This window comes from Mesoplodon mirus (assembly GCF_964341445.2).
Source record: "Mesoplodon mirus genome assembly, chromosome: 11".
Lineage (NCBI taxonomy): Eukaryota > Metazoa > Chordata > Mammalia > Artiodactyla > Ziphiidae > Mesoplodon > Mesoplodon mirus.
Genome location: NC_138987.1, coordinates 85,068,243 through 85,092,362, shown reverse-complemented (window position 1 = coordinate 85,092,362; position 24,120 = coordinate 85,068,243).

Here is a 24,120-nt window from a genome sequence, read left to right as displayed (position 1 = left end):
TTGGTGAAAGAAATAAGACACAAAATATTGAAAAATATTCCATGCTCCTGGATTGGAAGAATTAATATTGTTGAAATATCCATATTACCCAAAGCATTCTACAGATTCAATGTAATCCCTATCGAAAATTACAATGCCATTTTTCAAGGACTAGAACAAACAATACTAAAATTTGTATGAAACCTCAAAAGACCACAAATGGCCAAAGCAATCCTGAGAAAGAACAAAACTGGAGGTATCACAGTCCATGATTTCAAACTATACTGCAAAGCTATAGTATCAAAACAGTATGATATTGTCATAAAAATAGGCACACAGGTAAGTGGAACAGAATAGGGAGCCCAGAAATAGACCCACAAATATATGGTCAATTAACTAACAACAAGGGAGCCAAGAATATACAGTGGGAAACTGGATAGCTACATCAAAAGAATGAAACTAGACTACTATCTTATACCATAGGCAAAAATTAACTCAAAATGGATTAAAGACTTGAATGTAAGACCTGAAACCATAAAACTCCTAGAAGAAAACATAGGCAGTAAGATCCTTGACATTGGTCTTGGCACTGAAATTTTGGACTGACTCCGAAAGCAAAGGTAGCCAAAGCAAAAATAAGTGGGACTACATCAAACTTAAAAGCTTCTGCATAGCAAAGGAAACCATCAACAAAATTAAAAGACAACTTACTGAATGGGAATACAAATCATATATCTGATAAGGGGTTCATACCCAAAATGTATAAGAATTCAAACAACTCAATAGCAAAAAATCAAACAATCTGATTTTAAAATGGGCTGAGGACCTAAATAGACATTTTTCTAGAGAAGAGATACAGATGGCCAACAGGCACATGAAAAGATGTTCAGCATCACTAATTATCATGGAAATGCAAATCAAAACTGCAATGAGACAGCAACTCACACCCATTAGGATGACTACTATCAAAAAGACAAAATTTAACAAATGTTGGAAAGGATGTGGAGAAAAGAGAACACTTGTACATTGTTGGTGGGAGTGTAAACTGGTGCAGCCACTATGGAAAACATTATGGAGGTTTCTCAAAAAATTAAAAATAAAACTACTATATGGTCCAGCTCTTCCACTTGTTGGTATTTGCTAAACAAAAAAACACTAATTTGAAAAGATGTATGCATTTGAATTGCAACATTATTTACAAAATAGCCAAGATATGGAAGCAACCTAAGTGTCCCTTGATAGGTGAATGGATAGAGAAGATGTGGTGTATGTATATACAGTGGAATACTACTTAGCCATAAAAAAAAGAAATGTTGCCATTTGTGACAACATGGATGGAACTTGAGGGTATCATGACAAGTGATATAAGTCAGAGAAAGACAAATACCATATGATTTCACTTACATGTGGAATCTAAAGAAGAAAACAAATGAACAGACAAAACAAAACTAAACTCATAGATACAGAGAAAAAATTGGTGGTTACCAGAGGAGAAGACAGTTGGGGGTGGGCAAAATGGGTGAAAGTGGTCAACTGTATGGATGGTAATTAGACTTACTGTGTTGATCACTTTGTGGTGTATACATATATCAAATCATTATGTCGTACACCTGAAATTAATGTAATGTTACATACCAATCTTACCTCAATAAAAAAAAATTACTCAACAGGTTAAATTAAGTACGCTAGGCAGTGGTGACCCAGAATTATCTTTTCAAAGCAAAATTTTCTTCTACAGAAGGAATATTGCTTACATAAGTGAGAAGTTGAACTACCTCAAAATAAAAATCTAAGAGAGAAACCACTGACTTTTTGGACTAGAGTAACCTTTATCCATCCAAACTATGACAAAAGGATAGAGACCACAGTTCCAACGCAAATTTACTTAGGTCTACCTGCAGTTTTTTTATGGAGTCTAACTCTACACTTAAAAATGCCCTTACCGTACTCTTAAGGTCAGCTATAGTACATGATCAGCTAACCCTAGTGTGTTTTGTTTTGTTTTGGTGGTAGAGGTGAAAGAGCTTTTTTACTGAAATCAAAGCATTGCCATACTACCAGTTTTTCTTTTTAAATACCAAAAAATACAAAGAGAAGAATTAGAAAACTGAAGTTTAGCGACAATCTTAATGAAAAATAATGCATTGTGTTACAAGATGTTGTAATGTAAAAAAAAAAAATTGCAAATTGCAGTTAGAGGTTAACAGTTCAGCCTCCTAATTAGTAGCCTCAGAGGTACTTGTACATAGCTGTTGCTTTAGGCTTCATCAACAGGAGATTATAATTAAGATGCTTCCTGAAAAAAAAATTTTTTTTTGGTAGAATTAAGCCTGACTTCAGTTTGTCTTCTAATAATTGCACCAGTTTCTTTTCATTAGTGCTGGGAACAATGCTGAATTTCCTGACAAATCCATCATGATCTGGTTCCTGATTACCTTCTTTAGCTTCATACCTTGCCACACTTTTTGCATTTTAGATCCTACAGTAATAACAAGAACTAATGTATATTGAATATTTACTGTGTACCAGCTGCTGAATACAGTGCATTTCAGCTTTTATGCCTCCCTAAAAATCTGACGTAGGAATTATCAGCTTTCATTTTATAGATGAGGAAGTGGAGGCTTGGCAAAGGTATGGTCATTACCCAAAGTCACAGAGCTGGTAATTTTGGAGGCAGGATTTATATCTAGACAATGCCATTCCAAGAACCCATATTCTTTAAAGGCTGTATATGCAGTCTTCCGGTAAATGATGCTTTTCTCTCTGCCTGGAATACCTTTCTCATAGGCATCCGAGAAAACAGTTAAGAATTCATTACTCAGTTTAAACGTGACTTTAAATGTCTTCCCTGTTCTCCTTCGTAACAAACATACTATGCTACCACTGTGTCTAGCGCATGTGTTACTACACTGTCCTTATACATAATTATTTAGCTGTTTCTCCCCTATTCAACTTTGAGCACCTTGAGGGGAAGGACTGCTTTCTACTCTCTCATCTTGCAATTCTCAGTTCCCTGCCCTGTGCCCCTCATGTGATCAACAGATGTTTGTGGAATTTAATTTATGTAACATTTAGCACATATACTATTACTACTTTGCTCTCTCTTCTTTCCTGGCTTCCTAAAATCTGTTAATCTCTCTCCATCCCCTCAAAGTTAAGCTCCTCAAGGGTTGTCTATATTTGGTGTCCTCTCCTCACCTCCCAGGCATTCCTAAAACTATTTCTATCTGGCTTTAGCTACCACCGCTATACCAAAACAGCTTTCGCTTAAGGCTATCAATAAACTTTGCTCGCTAAATCCAGTGGACAGTTTGCATTTTACATGACTCTCAATAACATTTGACAGTTGATCACGTTCCCCTTGAAACAGTCTCCCAAGCTTCTCTTCCCTATTCTGCTATATACATCTGTCTTCTCAGCCCGCTCTCTGTCCTTGTCAAATAGCGCGTTTCTCTCAGAGCCCCGTTCTTGCTCCTCTTCTGACTATACTCTCTCCCTAGGTGATCTCATTCATGTTCATAACTTCCATTTCTATCTGTTTGGCTAAGGATTCTCACATTTTTATCTTTAGCCCACAACTTTCTTCTGGGATCTGGACCCATATATACAACTGCCTAGTTCCTATTTCCATTTGGAATATCAAAGCGACCTTAAAGTCAACATATCCAAAACGGAATTTATTTTCTTTACCTTTACCTCTCACATAGCTGCAGCAACAGCAGTTACAACAGCAGCAGCAAAATAAGAGGCCCAGTTCTCCTCCACTATGGTCCCCATCTCAAACAGTAGCATAACCAGATGTCTAGTCAAGTGCTCAAGCCAGAGACTCACTGGTGTAACATTGAGGGTAAATACAAATGACAACTCGAACTCGGTTCAGTTCCTTTTGCATTGACTTACTTCTAAAGCAGCAAATCAGCTGCATAAAGGATAAAAATGAGCCAAATAGGCAGCTAGGTAGGCTCATCTTCCCATTGGTTTCCTTGAATCTCATAAAGCCAAGCCCAGTGGATGGTGGGCATCCTCACCACATTGAGTAAGATGTGCTCCAGATGGTTAGATTATTAAAGTGGAACCCATTGCTTTGTGTCGGTAACCATCAATGCGCTCAGTGAGCCATGTCACGCAAGTGTAAGAAGGCTAAAGGCCTTGACTTTCTTATCGTGCCAGCACCAGGACAAGCTCCCTTTATTAGTGTCTGTACTGCAAAGCTGAGAGATTTTCCATTTATGTGTACTTAAGGTCTATCTGGAAAAGTCTAGCCACAGTTGACAATTACCTTTGACTCTTCCTCTTCCTTACCGTTGACATCCAGTGAATCACCAAGTCCCATGGTTTATAACTCCTAAACAGCTCTCAAATCCATCTACGTTCCTCCATTGTTTATCACCTGAATGACTGGTATCCCCACTTCCACTCTTGCTTTCCTCTGATCCATTCACCGTGAAGCAGCCAAAGTGATGTTTTTAAATAGCGAATATATTTACACCACTCTATTTTAGGGGAATTTTTTGCCAAAGACGAGGTGACGCCCCTTTATTCTCGTGAGACCCTTTTCTTCATAAGAAAGTAAAAATGTTCAGAACTTAAAGAGAAGGGCATCAGTCAGAAGTGGGTTTTTTATTTAATTTTTGCCTTGTTGGGTTTGTTTCAAGTCAAACCATGATTCTCCACCTGTGCTAACCCTATCACCTAGTGCTAGATTGTTCCATTTCAAGGGGATTGTTTTTCGAATGAATTGTTTCATTTCAGTATATACAAACCGAAATAGATCCCAATTCACCTCAGTTCATTACAAGTTATAAAACTGACCCTTCAAAGTTTTAACTCAACACTGTATTTACATTATTTTTCCTTTGTCAGTTAGGTGGCACTAAGAGAGTTTTTAAGATCCTATAGGCCAGGCATCCCCAACCTCTGGGCTGCAGACCGGTACCAGTCCGAGGCCTGTTAGGAAGCCGGCCGCACAGCGGGAGGTGAACGGCAGGCCAGCGAGCGAAGCTTCATCTGCCGCTCCCCATCGCTCCCCATCGCTCACATTACAGCCTGAACCATCCCACCCCGCCACCCCCTGTCCGTGGAAAAACTGTCTGCCACGAAACCGGTCCCTGATGACAAAAAGGTTGGGGACCGCTGCTATAAGCCATTATCTTCACAAGACACTGACTGTAACATTGACTGGATTACACTGATACATAATTTCCCAGCCCCTTTGTTAACTTCCAATATTTTCGTTTGGTTAGAGGGGCTGTCCAATAATGTATACAATGTACCTTAAACAGTAAAACTAGAGAGATATATTTACTAAATGTGTCTTGAGCAAGATTCAGCTTCCAAGCTGAACTCACTGTGGACTATTTAGAGGAGGGGTGCTAACAAGTGGGGCAGTTAGTAATTACTGCAATTGATGGGAAGAACAGAAGTGAGCCGAATCTATGGCTAGTATCCCTGTACAGCCCACTGCGATACGATGCCTACACACTCTGTTCCAGACAGTTGCATAAGGGATTTCTAGACCTGCTGTAGGTTGAGTTGCTTCCCACAGGAGGGAGTAGCTTCACACATTACAGGCACCATCCATGCAGACAGCTACTGCAATTCCGATGCGGCCAGTTGAAATTTTAGCAATACCTATGGGAACCATATTGGAACAAGAAAAGTCAACTACATGTCTTTTAATACTAAATATGTTGGGATTTGAATAAATATTCCAAGTATAAATTCAGCTACATACCTTGGGACCTTTGCTACTACTTAACCTCTGTGGCTTGTCTTGCCTCTAACTTGGGTAAAGAAATTGACCCACTGCCACCACCCCCAGCCAAGGGAAGCTTGCTCAAACACCCCCTGACGTATACTACTCCTCACTGTCTATCTACTGCTACCAAGATAAAAATGAAAATTTCTAATCTGTACTGTAAAATTTTATATAATCTACCCCTTACCAACTTTATTAGCTTTATTTTCATGACTCTCCCACTGACCTATTCCAACTACATTGGTCCCCTTTCAGCTGCAAAACAATGCCATGTTCCATTTCTTAATGACTGATGTTGGGATAACTGAATAGCTGTATGGAAAAGGAAAAATCGTACATGTTCCTCACATAATAATAGTTGGAACTTGTATCACAAAGGAGCACTATCCCTGATGTATAAAGAACATCTAAAAGAGCTTTTGAAAAATGGTTAAGAAATATAAACAGATGGCTCACAGAAAAAAAAATCACATGATCCTTGACCATATAGAAAGCTGCTCATAATAAAAAAAAGATGCAAATTAATACCATTATGAGTTGCCATTTCTTGCATATCAGATGGAGAAAAACCCACAAGCTTGACAACATACTCTGTTGGCAAGGCTGTGGGGAAACAGATATTACCATACATTGCTGGTGGGAATGCAAAATTACATAACCGACATGGAGGAGAACGTGGTGATATTCAGGACAAGTGCAAATGGATTTGTGTTGACGCAAAACTCTCACTTCCAGAAACCTATCCCAAAGAAACACTAACAAAAACACAGAAAGTTGAATGCACAAGGCTATAAATGATAGCACTCTTTGTAACAGCAAAAGACTAAGAACAACATATATGCCCATCATGAAAAGACAGGTTGAATAAACTACTATGTTATTTTGCATATTTAAATAGTATACAACTATAAAATGAATAAAGACAGTATCTGTATACTACTGTGGAGTAATTACCAGCATATACTGGCTAAGCGTGAAAAACAAGCATGTTTAGAAAACAAACATGTTTAGGAAAAAAAATAAAACACCAGGTATCTTTTTTACCTAAGGAAGGGGAGGAATAATAATATAGAGAAATGTATTCACATATATTATTTTAAAATGAAGAATAAATGAAAACTAATAAAAATGGTTAGCCATGAGGGGATAGAGAAGACAGGGTGTGTGAGATAGGAAAAAAGTTAATCTTTTCAAAAAGGTACCTTGTTTTGTAGCATAGACTTTGGAAATATGTGAGTTTAAAGCCAAGTAAAATTTAAAAAATAATTGAAATCAAAATAAAATAAATAGGGCTTCCCTGGTGGCGCAGTGGTTGAGAGTCCGCCTGCCGATGCAGGGGACACAGGTTCGTGCCCCGGTCTGGGAGGATCCCACATGCCGCGGAGCGGCTGGGCCCGTGAGCCATGGCCGCTGGGCCTGCGCGTCCGGAGCCTGTGCTCCGCAGGGGGAGAGGCCACAGCAGTGAGAGGCCCGCCTACCGCAAAAAAAAAAAAATAAATAAAAAAAAATAAAATAAAATAAATAAACCTAATTATGTAGAAAGATGGCAGATTAATCACATAGAAAAAAATTATTCCAAATGTCTTTACAACATAGGAATTTATCTATGTATCCCCACTGGGAAGTATCCTAAGGACAAAAATAACTACAAAGAAATCTTAATCTGTTTTCTGTGATCAAATTGTTAGTAGTAATATTGGTGTTGTATACATGTATGTAATATACATACATTTATTCTTGGACCACATCAATGTATGTATACTTTTATTGGCACATTTCAAATTTGTAAAAGTCATGGTGATATTTACAACAATAGAATAAAAAGCCTCATTGTTCCCTTTGGGGAATGCTAGGAAACCAACTCATTATTCTGAAGACAGAAACTAAACAAAGAATGAATGAAGCATTTATCTTGCCTTTCCTAGAAGAACTGCACCTCAGAATAACCTGAGGGAATAGTTTATTAGGGAAAGTTTCTCTATATAGATGTATTCCAGTTCATAACTGAAGAAGGAATAGTAATATTAAAATATTACCAGTCTGCACTGTGTAGCACAGGGAACTATATTCAGTGTCTTGTAATAAACTATAATGGAAAAGAATATATATATATATTCTTTATATTCTTTATATGTATATATTCTTTTCCATTATAGTTTATATATATATATAAACTATATATGAATCACTTTGCTGAACACCAGAGACTAATACAACATTGTAAATCAACTATATTCAATTAAAAAAAGAAACACAATGAGATACACCTCACACCTGTCAGAATGTGTATCAACAAATAGAACACAAATAACAAATGTAGATGAGGTAGTGGAGAAAGGGAAGCCTTGTACACTGTTGGTGGGAATGTATCAATAAACTGGTATAGTCACTGTGCAAAACAGTATGGAGTTTTCTCAAAAAACTAAAAATTGAACTGTCAATATGACCCAGCAATTCCACTCTTGGGTATATACCAGAAAAAAACAAAAACTCTAATTTGAAAAGATACATGCACCCCAATATTCATAACAATATTTACAATTGCCAAGATATGGAAGCAATCTAAGTGTTCAAAAGATGCATGGATAAAGAGGATGTGGTGTGTGTGTGTATATATATATACACATACACAATGGAAAACTACACAGCCATAAAAAGAATGAAATTTTGCCATTTGAAGCAACATGGATGGACTTGGAGGGCATTGTGCTAAGTGAAATAAGTCAGACAGAGAAAGACAAATGCTGTATGATATCTCTTACATGTGGACTCTAAAAAATACAACAAACAAAGAAGCAGACTCACAGATATAGAGAGCAAACTGGTGGTTACCAGTGGGGAGAAGAAAGGGAGGAAGAACAATATAAGGGTAGGGGATTAAGAGGTACACACTACTCGGTATAAAGTAATCTACAAGGATATATTCCACAACATGGGGAATATAGCCAATATTTTATAATAACTATAAATGGAGTATAACTTTAAAAATTGTGAATCACCATATTGTACACATGTAACATACAGTATTTTACATCAACTATACTTCAATTTTAAAAAGTTAAAAAACAGCAACAAAAATATTACCAGACTGCAAACCCTAATGAAATCCTGGATTTATGCAATGGTGATCAATGGCTCCTGACATCACAAAAGGAGAGACAATTAGGCTTATAGGTCTCCTGATTTGATACCATAGGATGTGTACAACACCTATGAAGTATTCCTGCCAAAAGAAACTGAACCTGAATCTGATCAAATCTCTATACCTAATTACCAGTTCCACAGAAAATACAGGGGACAAAGGAACATGTTAAATAACATCATGGGGCTGCAATCAGGAAAATCCGAAATTAACGGCAAGTCTATAGAACAATTTCTCCAACAAACATATTGTTTAAAAAAAAAAAGGTGACAAAATGTTACATACTTTAAACGATTTAAGAAGCAATTCTACCAAATGTAGTGTATGAATCTTAATTGGATCCTTATGTTAACAAATCAACTGCAAGAACATTTCTGAAACAATCAGGAAAATTTTAACTTTGACCAGAAATTTGATAATATTATCAAGTTTCTTAGGCATAATAACAGTGTCATAGCTATTTTAACTCTTTGTATTTTAGAGTGAAGGAAAGCAGAATACACCACCCCAAAATATGTCCCTCTGCATATGTGGATTATTTTGAGCTGAAGGCAATCGAGACCCAGCAGATTCAAGAAAAACTTTTCTGTCTCTCTTAACTGTCTAAAAGAATTTAGATAGGGGGCCTGGCCCAGAGAGAGAGCTATTACCAGAGATAACTTTTCTATCTGAAAGATTTACCTTCATGGTGGGGCAAATATCTGATTACCAAACAAATATTAATGCATATATGTGGAACCTTGAAAAATGGTACAGATGAACTGGTTTGCAGGGCAGAAATTGAGGCAAACATGTAGAGAACAAACATGGACACCAAGGGGGAAAGCAGCGGGGGCTGGGGGTGGTGGTGTGATGAATTGGGCAATTGGGATTGACATGTATACACTGATGTGGATAAAATTGAGAACTATTAAGAACCTGCCGTATAAAAAAAATGTGATCAAATGTATTCTATTGGAAAGAAGCAAAAATAGACCATATTTACTGTCTAAATTATAGAATAATTTAATGAAAAAAAGAATAATAGGAAGGCATTATTTTAAATAGAATAACTTGAAACTAGCTCTCTAAGAAGATAATATCAGGAAAAAAGGAGAGGAATACGCAATGCAAAGATTTAGGGAGAGAAGGGATAGTAAAGAAATTAGCTTCTCCACAATAATCTACTAAGAATGTGGATTTATTTATTTTCCATTACAGTTTGGTCAACTTTTTTGCTTTATATATATTGAGACTGTTATTCAGAGGATACAGAAACAAAATTGTGATGTCTTCCTGATGATCATTTCAACATTACAAGTGAACTGCTAGTAATATTTTTTGTATGAAAGTGTATTTCATTTATATTAATATTGCTAGACCAGCTTTCTTTTGATCAGTATTCTCATGGTATATATATTTCCCTACTCTTTCATAAAACTTCTGTGTATATGATTTTTGTATATTGTTTATTGTGAGGCATGTTTCCTCTAGAACAGTGTTTATCTCAAATATTCTCTAGTATTCAGAGAATATTTGTTGAATAAATGAGTTTGTTGAATGGTTACAGCACTTCGTATCAGTTGTTAGAGAAGTTAAGGGCTTGTGTAAATGGTGGTTCCTGAGTGTTTTACTGGACCAGCTGTGTGACCCTCTCGAATATATGCAGATAGGGACTTCCCTGGAGGCCCAGCGGTTAGGACTCTGCCCTTCCACTGCAGGGGGCATGGGTTCGATCCCTGGTTGGGGAACTAGGATCCCTCATGCTGCGCAGCATGGCCAAAAAATTAAAAAATTTTTTTAAATTAAAAATTTAAAAAACCTGCAAATGTATGCAAACAGCACCCGTTTTAAAGAGCTCTCAGGAACTTTTGACTACAGGGCCCTCCCTTCCTCCACCCTGCTGGGTGTAGGAGGCATTTCCCCCCTGCTAACCACAAGGAAACTCTGGGGGATGGCGGGGGCGGGAGGGTTGGATAAAATAGATCCTGTCATTTTATATGTTAAGGAACTGGGGTACGGTGGTAATTTGCCTACAGTTCGTGAACCCTCCCCCTCTTTCCTTCCTGTAACACGGCTCTTGCAAACAACAAAGTAATTTTAAAATTCTATTTTGGTGATTATATTTTCCACAACAAGTGTAAAAGTGTAAAAGTCCTGAGGCAAAAATGACCCACCCTTGTGCCTTGGAGAAAAGTAAGCAAGGGGAAGAAGAATAACTGAGCCCTGCTTTTGTTGTTGTTCTTAAGGAATTAAACTGACCCTTTATTTGATATCATATTTCCAGTCTCTGGAACAAGCGGTGCATTTTCTCTTGTTCCTCTTGTTCCTCTCAAATGCCCTTTCTCTGCCCACCTACCCAAACCTGACTGCTTCCTTCAGTATCAGTTACTCTTTACTGATCACTCTTTACTCTGACAACACTTCATCCTTATACAAGGTCTGAGGTATGCACCTTGATCTCCAGAAGTCTGCAGTTTAGGTGTGTGGTTAGAACATTTATTACATATGAAAAATGTAACTATAATAAATGCCTAGGGCTTCCCTGGTGGCGCAGTGGTTGAGAGTCTGCCTGCCAATGCAGGGGACACGGGTTCGTGCCCCGGTCCGGGAAGATCCCACATGCCGCGGAGCGGCTGGACCCGTGAGCCATGGCCGCTGAGCCTGTGCGTCCGGAGCCTGTGCTCCGCAACGGGAGAGGCCACAACAGTGAGAGGCCCGCATACCGCAAAAAAAAAAATTAAAAAAAAAAAAAAAATAAATGCCTATATAGTGGGTGTTAATCGTATGGTTTGGACAAAATATTAAAGGAGTTAAAAAAGAATCTGAGAATGGTCAGGGAAGAGCAAAAGTAGTGAAGAAAGAATGCTTATGGATTAGTGTAGAAATAATAACTAGTGTTACTGGGCCAGAATTGGGGGTTTTGGAGAAAAGTGATAGCTTGGAAGAAAGATAGGTTATGCCCCGGACTACACATGGCAACCAGAATTGGGAGGGAGGTGATTCAATCAATAAAACGAAAGAGTAAGAACAGTGTTGTGTCAGCAAAGGAAGCCATTTAAAGATTTTTTGGAGGAAAGAAGCATAATTAGAGCAATATTTTACTACAATGACAGCTCCATGAGGATTCAGGATAAACTGAACTGCTAAAGATCAAAAACAAAGAATCATTGCTGTGCTTTAGTTATTAAATTAACGTAAACATGGTAACAGTGTTAAAAGAAGGGAAAATGGAGAAGGAAATTATTAAGGAAGAATTAATGAGACTTACACACTGTATATTAGAGAGGGAAATAAAGAAAATGAAGGAAAAAGCATGCCTCTGTTTCAAGACACAATGGAATAGAAATGAAGGCACTATTACTAGAAAAAGTGGACTCAGAAGGTCAAGAAAATTGAGTTTAGTTTTGTACATGTTGTTAAGCAATAAAAATTCAATGGAGTCAATTTAAGGATCAAATTGGCTTTATTAAACAGTTCGTAATCAGGCAGCATCCACCTAGCAAATAGATAGGCGCTCCCTTGAGTTACAGAAAAGGAAAGGTTATTAAAGGCAAAAAGGGGGGCAGAAACAGAAAATTATTAACAAAGAATGCAGTTTCAGGCAGGGTCACCTTCCTAAGGGGAAGGAAAGTACCTATTGGGCAAATTACCTCGATTAGTGCTGACAGACAATTCCAGGTTGACTGGTTAAAGGTCACATTCTTAAAGGGTTGAGATAGCAATTAGGTTAGGTATTAAGTCTTGGTTTGGTGATGTGGACTTAGCATAAATGACTCCATTTGGGGCCTGTTGTTTCTTTTTAGTTGAGTTTCATGATGTCTTCCTCAACTGTTCCAATCTGTTTCGACCACCCCAAAGCTTAGTGACTTAACAGCAAGGATTCCTTATGCCAGTTCTGGGGGTTGGTTGGATGGCTCCTCTGTCAGTTTTGCTGGGCCCACTCTTGTAGCTGCATATAGGTTGGCCAGGGGGAAATGTGGCCTTACAAGACGGGCAGTTTGGCACTGGCCGTCAGCAACAGGTCTCAGGTCTCCTGAGATGGCCTGCCATCCTATGGCGGGTTAGATTAGCTCTAACATGGTAGTCTCAGGCAGAATTCCAGTAGGGCAAAAGCTACCTGCTGCTGAAATTTCTTGCCTTAATTGTCTCCAAAGTTTGAAAAGTCCATCTATGGTCAGGACCCATTGTCATGACCTAGTTGCCTCTTTCCTTGTAAAGTGACCTTGATGCCTAAAGTGACACCAAATTAAAACATTTTATTTTTTTATATTTAGGGCCTTGAAGGGTGGGCTACTTTTAACTGAAGCATTACATGTATTGGGTTTCAGAGTAGGCCGCCCCAAAATATACCTCAATGGCATATTGATTATTTTGAATTAAAGTTATTTAAGAACAGCCAATGCAATAGGGCCACTCTGACCCTCCTCTCTGTCTCCCTGAAAGCAGGTAATAAATGGCTCATGTGAAAGGTGCCCTCTTTTCATCTGGAGGTAAAAGGACACCCTTATCACCAGAGACAGGGAATTGGGGCTGAGAAGCCTGTGTAAACAAACCTGGCAACATCTTTAATTTACTACCCCCAGCCCAAATTCTGTTTAGAACACTAATTGGGCACCCCAAACCTAAGTTTCTTTGTCCAGTCAATTCCTCACAAATTTATTGTTTCTTTGTCTAAAAAATATAAAAGCTGCCTCCTTTGGTCACTTCTTCGGTCCCATTTCTATGGGTCCGCCATATGCATGAATTTAAATTTTGTTTCCTTTTCGCCTATTAATCAGTCTTGTGTCAATTTTATTATTAGTCCAGCCACAAGAATGCAAAAAGGGTAGAGGGGGAAATTTCCCCCTCCTCAACACATGTACACAAAAATTCTCATAACAAAGAGAAAGATACAAAGACAAAAACATCCTTCATACTCTTTCCCTAGATCTTGTTTTAGTTTTTAAAAGTTATGTATTGAGAATAAAATAATCCTAGCTTTGAGGCACCTTGAATTTCCAATGACAGTGTATCAAATCTATCTCTTTCCAGGTAAAGGAGAGATTGTCACATGGCCCATGTTAAAGTCTAATGTTCCAAGAGTCCTTGTCATGCATATCTTTCTCCACTTTTTGTTTTTCTGACTCAGAAATAGAAATGATGGTTTGAGATATTCCCTGAAGGTTAGTAATTTGGGAAAAAATAAGTGGGGATTAGCAGAGTGAGGACACCTTCGTCAATGACCTCAATTATTACAGGCTTGGAATAATGAGGCATGAGGATTTAATAATGAAGATGTGAGGAGAAAATAGCTGGTGAACAGCATCTGGAACTTGCCTGGAAAATTTTTGCTTGGGGTCAAATTAAATAAATAAGTTAGAGATTGATGTCAATGTCAGAATATGATGCTTTTGTTTAGATGTTTCATTAAGTAACAAGCTAAAACTTAACAGTTCTTTTGAATACTTTTTACAGTAGTAATCATAATTAACTGAATCAAAGGCTCATTTCAGCTCTCTTCTCGCCTAGAGTGTAGCCTATCCACAGAGAAGAATACATTTATGGGCTCATCACATGGTGATGGTAACTGAAACCACTGAAACAGTATCTAGGAGAAAATAGGTACCTTGCTCTTTGGGTGCTTTACACTTTTTTTTATATTGTTCTCTATTATGTGGTCACAAAAGTCACAATGGTTTTGCTTAAAAATTCTGGTTCTCTGCATAATATAAAGGAAACTTTGGGAAATCTTTGGATTTCTAATCTTCTAAACAATGCACAAATTCCAAAGCATGAATAGATAATTTACCCACTTTGTGAAATCTAGAAACATCTGACTTGAGCTGAGGAAGAGCCTATATAGATAGAGCTTTTGCTCATCTCTCATTGAGCTCTTTCTAGGTTCCTCACTTTGGGTAAAGAACACTTTGCTTCACTTTAGCTATCTGAGAGCCTGTCTCCCAGGCTATTGTCTTCAGTAAGTTCCCCAAATAAAGCTTAACTCACAATGTTTTTTTGTTTGTTTGTTTGTTTGCTTTTTGCGGTACACGGCCCTCTCACTGTTGTGGTCTCTCCCGTTGCGGAGCACAGGCTCTGGACGTGCAGGCTCAGCAGCCATGGCTCACGGACCCAGCCGCTCCGCAGCATGTGGGATCTTCCCAGACCGGGGCATGAACCCGTGTCCCCTGCATCAGCAGGTGGACTCTCAACCACTGCGCCACCAGGGAAGCGCTTAACTCACAATTTTTATGTTTTATTTTATTTTATTTTTTTGAAGTATAGTTGATTTACAATGTTGCGTTAATTTCTGCTGTACAGCAAAGTGATTCAGTTATACATATATACATATGCATACATATATGCATACATATATTCCATATTCTTTTCTATTATGTTTTATCACAGGATATTGAACATAGTTCCCTGTACTATACAGCAGGACCTTGTTTATCCAGTGGTGTGTATTTTTATTTCAGTTGACACGTAATCTCAGCCCTCTTTGATTGAGAAGTCACATTCATTCATTCACTCAACAAATCTCTTGAGCAGCAATTGTGTATCTGTAAGTCAGGCTCTGGGGATACAAAGGAGTGGCATGATCTCTTTTGAAGGAATTTACAGTCTAGAGTTAGAGATGGTCCCCTGTGGGGCAGGAAGAAATTTTTCCTCTACTCTTCTAGGTTCTTCTGGCTGGTCCAAGAATTAAATTGACACGAGACAGATTAACAGGAGAAAAATCAAACAAAAGTTTAATAACATGTATATGAGGGTGAAACCCAGGAAAACAGAGTAACCCACCCAAATGGCTGAAACCCTCACCTGAAATGTCATCTTCAGCTAAAGACAAAAGAAGATGTTGTGGGGAGTGGTTTGGGACCTCAAAGTGGAGGAAGGCAATTTACACAGAGATGGAAAAGCAAATGTTTGGTAAACAAATGTTTGCTGGGTCATGCAGAGACAATGAGACCCAGAGAGAAATTTTAACAAACAGACTTTGCTACGTTCCTCTCTGTCTACACAAATAGTTCATACTATAATTATCTATGACAATAGCTCCCTTCCTGAAACAGGTTCTCTATCTAATTCTTTGAAGCAGTTGGGGGAAGGTCAAAGTTTCTTCCTGAGTCTTGTGGGCCTTGATTGTTTTCATGCCAAAGAGACATTTGTGGATAGCAAGGCTTGCTCGTCTATACTCCTAGCCCAGAAATGCAATGCAGCAAGGCAAGTACTACGAGAAAGGCAAGGCCAGGGAGGGGAGAGAACATTGGGGAGGAACATCTAACTCAGTTTGGGGGCATCAAAAAAGGCTTCCCTGTGGAAGTGTTTCCTATTGCTGCTGTAACAAGTTGCCACAAACTTAGTACCTTAAAACCACACACATTTGTACAGCATGGCAACAATAGTTAATGATACCGTATTGCATATTTGGAAATTGTTAAGAAAGTAAATCTTAAAAGTTCTCATCGCAGGAAAAAAGATTGAAACATGTGGTGATGGATGTTAACTAGACTTATTGTGGTGATCATTTTGCATTGTATACAAATATTGAATCATTTTATATATATATATATATATATTTACTGGAGTATAGTTGATTTACAATGTTGTGTTAGTTTTTGGTGTACAGCAAAGAAGTTCAGTTATACATATATGTCTATTCTTTTTCAGATCCTTTTCCTTTAAAGGTTATTACAAAATATTAAGTGGAATTCCCTGTGCTCTACAGTAGGTCCTGTTGGTTATCTAGTTTACATATAATAGTGTATATATGTTAATCCCAAATTCCTAATTTATCCCTCCCCCACTTTCCCCTTTGGTAACCATAAGTCTGTTTTCTATGTCTGTGGGTCTATTTGTGTTTTGTATATAATTTCATTTGTATCACTTTTTTTAAATTCCACATACAAGTAGTATCATATGATATTTGTCTTTTTCTTTCTGACTTGCTTCACTTAATATGATAATCTCTAGATGCATCCACGTTTTTACAAATGGCATTATTTCATTCTTTTTAATGGCTGAATAATAGTCCATTGTATAAATATACCACATCTTCTTTATTGTACACCTGAAACTAATACAATGTTCTATGTCAATTACATCTCAGTTTTAAAAACCCATGATTTTGGGCTTCCCTGGTGGCGCAGTGGTTGAGAGTCCGCCTGCCAATGCAGGGGACACGGGTTCGTGCCCCGATCCCGGAAGATCCCACATGCCGCGGAGCGGCTGGGCCCGCGAGCCATGGCCGCGGAGCCTGTGTGTCCGGAGCCTGTGCTCCGCAACGGGAGAGGCCACAGCAGTGAGAGGCCCGCGTACAGCAAAAAAAAAAAAAAAAAAAAAACCCATGATTTTATTATCTTGCAGTTCTGGACATTGGAGGTCCAAAGTCATGGTGTCAGCAGGGCTGTATTCCTTCTGGATGCTCTAGGGGATAATTGGCTCCTTGTCTTTTCCTATATCTGTAGCCCACCTGCATTGCTTGGCTCATGTCCCCCTTCTAGCAATGGTGGCATCACTTTGACCTCTACTTCTTTTTTTTTTTTTTTTTTTTTTTTGCGGTATGCGGGCCTCTCACTGTTGTGGCCTCTCCCGTTGTGGGGCACAGGCTCCGGACGCGCAGGCTCAGTGGCCATGGCTCACGGGCCCAGCCGCTCCGCGGCATGTGGGATCTTCTCGGACCAGGGCACAAACCCGTGTCCCCTGCATCAGCAGGCGGGCTCTCAACCACTGCGCCACCAGGGGAGCCCTGACCTCTACTTCTATGTCACATTCTCTCCCACTCTGATCCTCCTGCCTCCTTCTTGTAAGGGCCTTTGTGATTCCATTGTAGCCACCCAGATAATACAGGATAATTTCCCCACCTCAAAATTCTTAATATAGTCACATTCTCAGAGTGTCTTTTCTTTTCTTCTTCTTTTATTTATTTATTTTATTTATTTATTTTTGGCTGCATTGGCTCTCTTGCTGCATGCAGGCATTCTCTAGTTGTGGCGAGCGGGACCTACTCTTTGTTGTGGTGCATGGGCTTCTCATTGCAGTGGCTTGTCTTGTCACAGAGGAAGGGCTCTGGGTGCGTGGGCTTCAGTAGTTGTGGCACGTGGGCTCACTAGTTGTGGCTCACAGGCTCTAGAGCACAGGCTCAGTAGTTGTGGCATACGGGCTTAGTTGCTCCACGGCATGTGGGATCTTCCCGGACCAGGGATTGAACCCGTGTCCCCTGTATTGTCAGGCAGATTCTTAACCACTGCAACACCAGGGAAGCCCCTCAGAGTGTCTTTTACCATGTCAAGTAACAGGTTCTGGGGGTTGGGCTGTGGATGTCTTTGGGAGGCCATTATTTAGTCTACCACAAGAAGTAAACATAAAAGGAGATTGGAGAGCCTTCCAGGCAGTGGAAACATGTGGAAAAGGCTTTTAAAAACCTAGAGGAAGGGAGGTGTGGAAGTATATAGCTCAGTGTCTTTGGGTACAATATAATATATAAATAAATAATATAATATAAAAGTATTTACCCTACCTCATCATACAGAGTGAGATAATATATGGAAAGCTTTAAGAACTTGTTCATTCTGTACTGAGACATAATGTTAGCCATCGTGATGATGAGAAAAGGAGGAGGAAATCTAGAAAAGAGGCTAAAATAGTAAGTGGGAATTGGAAAAAGACTAAGCTTACTGAGGTCTTGTCGAATTAGCCTGAGAGGAATCCCTTGAAGAACTTTAAGCAGAAATGTGACATGATTACATATGCATTTTAGTTGGCTGCCCTCGCTAAATGGAAAACAGATTGTGGGAGACAAGAACAGAGATATTAAGTAGGGCTGGGACAAGGGTGAAGTGAGTGAAGCACTTACTTTGTGTGCACCATTTAAGGAGGCCCCCAAAAACTCAGTCAACAAGATCAATGATATTTTAATGCAATATTTTCAAAAATCAATGCAAAAAATCCATGATGAACAATATATGAAAATTTTAAATAAAGTCAGAGTTATTAGGGAGATCATTGAAAGGATGTTGTCGTCATCCAGGTAAGAGATGATGAGAACCTAAAGCAGAAGAGTAGCAATGGATCTCAACACAGTTGGGGATTAAGGAGAACCAAGAAAGGAGCTGTGGCAGGGGAGGGTTGGTGATGTCTTTCACTAATAGAATATACTCAAGGGGAGGCAAATTGTAGGTAGGGGGAGCTGGGAGACTGTGTCAAGCAGAAAATTAAGTTCTGTTTGGGCATATACTTAGTTTAAGAAGCCTCTGATACTTTCAGCTGGAGCACCGGTAGGACTTGAAATATATGAATATAATGAAGCAAAAAATATTACCCAGCTTTCCCACTGCCTCACCTTTTAGCCTCTAAGTTTCTTCACTGATGTTTTTCCGCTAGACCAATTCTTGGGGAGGAAAAAAAATGGATCTTGAAGGACTTAATTCCTTGGGATGTTGGAACAAAAAGTTGGGAGCTAATTTTTGGAAGGGAGATGGTCAGGGACTATCAGGCATATGATAGAGCAACTGATGGATTTCTCTCTGGCTCTGAACCATTTTCAGATCATTACACTTTCACCCTCACTATTCCTTTATGGTTTATGTCATCAGCTGTAGCAACCTCTAACCTTTGTTTGTACATTCACTTATTGACAACTTGGTCATTCCTTCTTTCTCATCACAGACTTTGACCCCTGGATGAGCCACATACATCCTGTTATTATCTGAAAACCTTTCACTCTAAAATCTTGAACTCAAACACACCACTCTAGGACTTTCATCTTCCTTCCAACTCTTCCTTTCACCATTCCTACTACATCAGTTCCTTGGGTTCATCAAGACTTAAGGGCCCTTGACCCACCTGCCTGGGTGTCTATCAGCCCCTTTCCACCTTCACTTCCACTCCTATCCAGCTTACACTGCAGTGACACATCACTTCAGCCATTGTTGTGCTGATATCCTTAATTCCCATGCTTTGTTTCCTGTTGTCATGTCATTGGATAGACTCTAACTCTGTGAGCACCATCACACACATAGGTACATTTGTGTAGTGTACAAGTGCACCCTACAAATGAAAGCCAACCCCGGCTCTACTCAAAGTTCTGGGGCAGTTCTTCTTCAAGGGTGCAACTTTTTTCTAATCTGTCACATTGTCTAGTGCAGAGGCTCACAAACTCTGGTCCCTACAGACCAAATCCACTTGTTGCCTGTTTTTGTATGGCCCACAAGCTAATATTTACTTGTACAGTTTAAAGCACTTGAAAAAAATCAAAAGAAGAATAATAAAAACTAATTTAGGGACTTCACTGGTGGTCCAGTGGTTAAGACTCTGTGCTTCCACTGCAGGGGGTGCAGGTTCGATCCCTGGTCAGGGAACTAAGATCCCACATGCCACATGGTATGGCAAGAAAAAAAATTTTTTAATTAAAAAAAACAATTTAAATAAATAACTATTTAAAAAAACTATATTAAATTCAAATTTTAGTGTCCATAAATAGTTTTATTGGAACACAACAATGCTCATTCATTTATATACTGTCTATGACAGACTTCACAATACAAAGACAGAGTTGAATAGCTGTGATGGAGACCGTATGAACCAAACTCCTAAAATATGTACTATCAACCTCTTTACAGAAAAAGTTTACCTATCACTGGTCCAGCCATTCTGTTGTCTGTCTTCTCTGTCCCAACACCTGAGCTGTTAAATATTTGCTAGAGAATATCCATCAATTACATCAATTGGTGAATTAGATGATACATTCATATCTCTAACCCCACGTGGAAATTCAACATTACCTGCTTAGCCTTCTCATTTCTCTAGTCAGCTATCTTCTCACCTTTCACTTTTTCCACTCTCTAAGCCTCCAAACACATCACACCCTCATCCTAAGAGATGTCTCCCTTCTAACCTCTTGGTGAAAATACAAGCCCTTCGATTGGCACTCCCTCAGTTTCCTGCTCCTGCATCTACAAATTTGCCAGTAGTTGCCCTCATCCTTCATTTACTACCTCTTGTTTCTGCAGAAGGGGGGACTTTTCACTCATTTAAGGCAAATTCTTCAACCAGTGCTCTGGATGCCATCACCTTCTTCTTCTTCAGTGTTTTACCACAAATAATTGGCCCTCCTTTCCCTGGAAGCTCCACAATTCCTTGTCTATTGTGTCCTTATCATTAGAATTTTGACAATCATTTGGCACAATTACCCTCACCCTCCTCCTTGAAACAATTTCTTCACTTGGCTTCCAGGACATCACATTTCTGGTTTTCCTCTTTCCTCATGAGCTGGTCCTCTTTGGTCCCATTTTCTGGTTCCTACTCAAGTCCCCAACTTCTAAACCAGTACTTTAGTCAAACATTGTGGACTCCCTTTATACTCTTCGAAATTATTGAGAACCTCAAAGAGATTTTGGTTATGTGGCTTATACCTATTAATATTTACTCTCCTAAAAATTAGTCAAGACTTAGAAAATCTATTAATTCATTTAAAAATGATAATTAAAAACCCATTACATGTTAACATAAATACTTAAAAATTATTTTTATTAAAATTTTTATTGAGGTATAATTGACATATATTAGTTTCAGGTGTACAACATAATCATTTAATATTTGTATATATTGCAAAACGATCACCACAGTAAGTCTAGTTACTAGGTATGTAACCTCACATAGTTACGAAAATTTTTCTTGTGATAAGAACTTTTAAGAATCTACTGCCTTAGCAACTTTGAAATATGCAATACTGTATTATCAACTACAGTTGCCATGCTGTACGTTACATACCCATGACATGTATTTTATGACTAGAGGTTTGTACCTTTCCCCCCTTCACTCATTTCACCAACCTCCACCCCCTGCCTCTGGCAACCATCAATCTATTCTCTACATCTATGAGCTCATTTTGTTTTTTAAGATTCCATATATATGTGAGATTATATAGCATTTGTCTTTTTTTTTTTTTTTTTTTTTTGCGGTACGCGGGCCTCCCACTGCTGTGGCCTCTCCTGCCATGGAGCACAGGCTCTGGACGCCCAGGCCCAGCGGCCATGGCCCCCGGGCCCAGCCCCTTCGTGGCATGCAGGATCCCCCCGGACCGGGGCACGAAACTGCATCCCCCGCATCGGCAGGCGGACTCCCAACCACTGCGCCCCCAGGGAAGCCCCATTTGTCTTTCTTTATCTGACTTATTTCACTTAACATAATGCCCTGAAGGGCCGTTCATATTGGCAAGATTTTCTTCTTTTTTATGGCTGAATAATATTCCACTGTGTGTGTGTGTGTGTGTGTGTGTGTGTGTGTGTGTGTATCACATCTTCATTATTCATTTATCCGTCAATGGACACCTAGGTTGTTTCCTTGTCTTGGCTATTATAGATAATGTGGCAATGAACATGGTGGTACATATGGCCTTCAAGTTAATGTTTTCATTTTCTTCGGATAAATACCCGGAAGTGGTATTGCTGGATCACATCATACTGTTTTCCATAATGACTGCGCCAATTTACATTCCCATCAACAGGGTACAAGGGCATGTTTTTAATGAAAGAAAAATGAAACAAAACTGTATTCTTCAAAACAAATTACTGAGAAAACTGACATTGTTTTACACTTTTGAAAATCTCTTTTACTGTCCAGTTTAGAGGTCCAGAAGTCCACAAACTATGGCCTACAAGCCAAATTCAGCCCACTGCCTATTTTTGTAAATGCAAATTTATTGGAACATAGCCATGCTCATTCACTTTCATACTGTTTATGGCAGCTTTCCCACTACAATGGAAGAGTTGCATTTCTGTGATAGAGACCATATGGCCTGAAAATCCTAAAATATTAACTATCTGGACTTTTATAGAAAAAGTTTGCCCATTCCTGGTCTAGTTTGTCTAGTTTAATAGGAGCCAGCTGGATTTTGATTTCTGCTTCTTACTCAATCCTTTGGAATTATGTTGTTTTGGTTGAAGAGTTACCAAGTCTAAGCTCATACTGCTTGCTGCAGGATAGGCCAATAAATTGAGAGACTAGTTGTTGGGACAAGGAATAGCGATTTTATTCAGAAAGCCAGCAGACCAAGAAGATGGCGGATTAATGTCCCAAAGAACCATCTTACCCGAGTTAGAATTCAGGCTTCTTTTATACTAAAACAGGAAGAAGTGTGGCTGTTTGTTGCAAATTTCTTGTTGCCAGAATCCTTTGTTTTTGCAGTTGTCCACATAGGTCTGGTCATAACGTTCTTACAAACCTCCAACAAAAATGTTATTCTCTGTTCTGCAACTTTTTATATCTATATGGAAAATTGTTATACCTTTCAAGGTCAGAGCCTTAAGGATAAGCTATCCTGCATATTTCAGGCTATAGGCAACATTCTTTTACAAAAGGTGCAGAGCCAGCATGATAAGCACAGGTTACAGAGCACAAAGGTTAGAACTCAAGCAATAGGTTCAATATGGAGTCAGATTTGTTCTTCTATGTTACATCATGGCTTTAAAAATTATTTAAATGCTCACAGCTCCTAAATTTATATCCACAGCCAGAATCACTCTCCTGCAGATTGGATGTGTATAACATTCTCAGATAGAATTCCTGATCTTACTAGTAAGTCTTCGCCTAAATTACTGCTTGCATTCTTCCCTATCTCATTAATTGTTCTCATCATCTGTCCACTTGCTCAGGCAAAAAATTTTTGAGCCATCCTTGATTCTCTCTTTCTTTTGTACATCACATTTAATTTGTCAGCACACTTGCAGCTTCAGAAACCAGATTCTTACCATTTCTCACCATCTGCTAGCTAATATCCAAGCGGTTCAAGCCACCATCATATCTCATGTATATTATTCCACCACATTTCTAACTGGTCTTCCTGTTTCTTCCCTTAGCTACCTATGGTTGTCTAGGTTTTCTCAACATAGCAGCCAGAATAGTCCCTATATAAGGTCAGATTATGTCACTCCTTGTCTCAAAACCTTCTAGTGTCCTCCTATCTGTATTAGCTTGGGCAATCTTAACAAAATACTATAGAGGGGGTAACTTAACAGAAATTTATTTTTTTCACAATTCTGGAGACTAGAAGTCCAAGATCAGGGTGCCAACATAACTGGGTTCTGGTGAGAGCTCTTTGGTGACAGCTACCTTCTCATTGTGTCCTCACATGTTGAAGAGAAAGTAAGCATGATTTCTGGCATTTCTTCTTATGAGGACACTAATCATATTGGATCATAGCCCCATCCTTATGATCTCATTGATCTCATGATCTTATAGCTCCATAAAGGCCCTATCTCCAATGCAGTTATACGGGGAATTA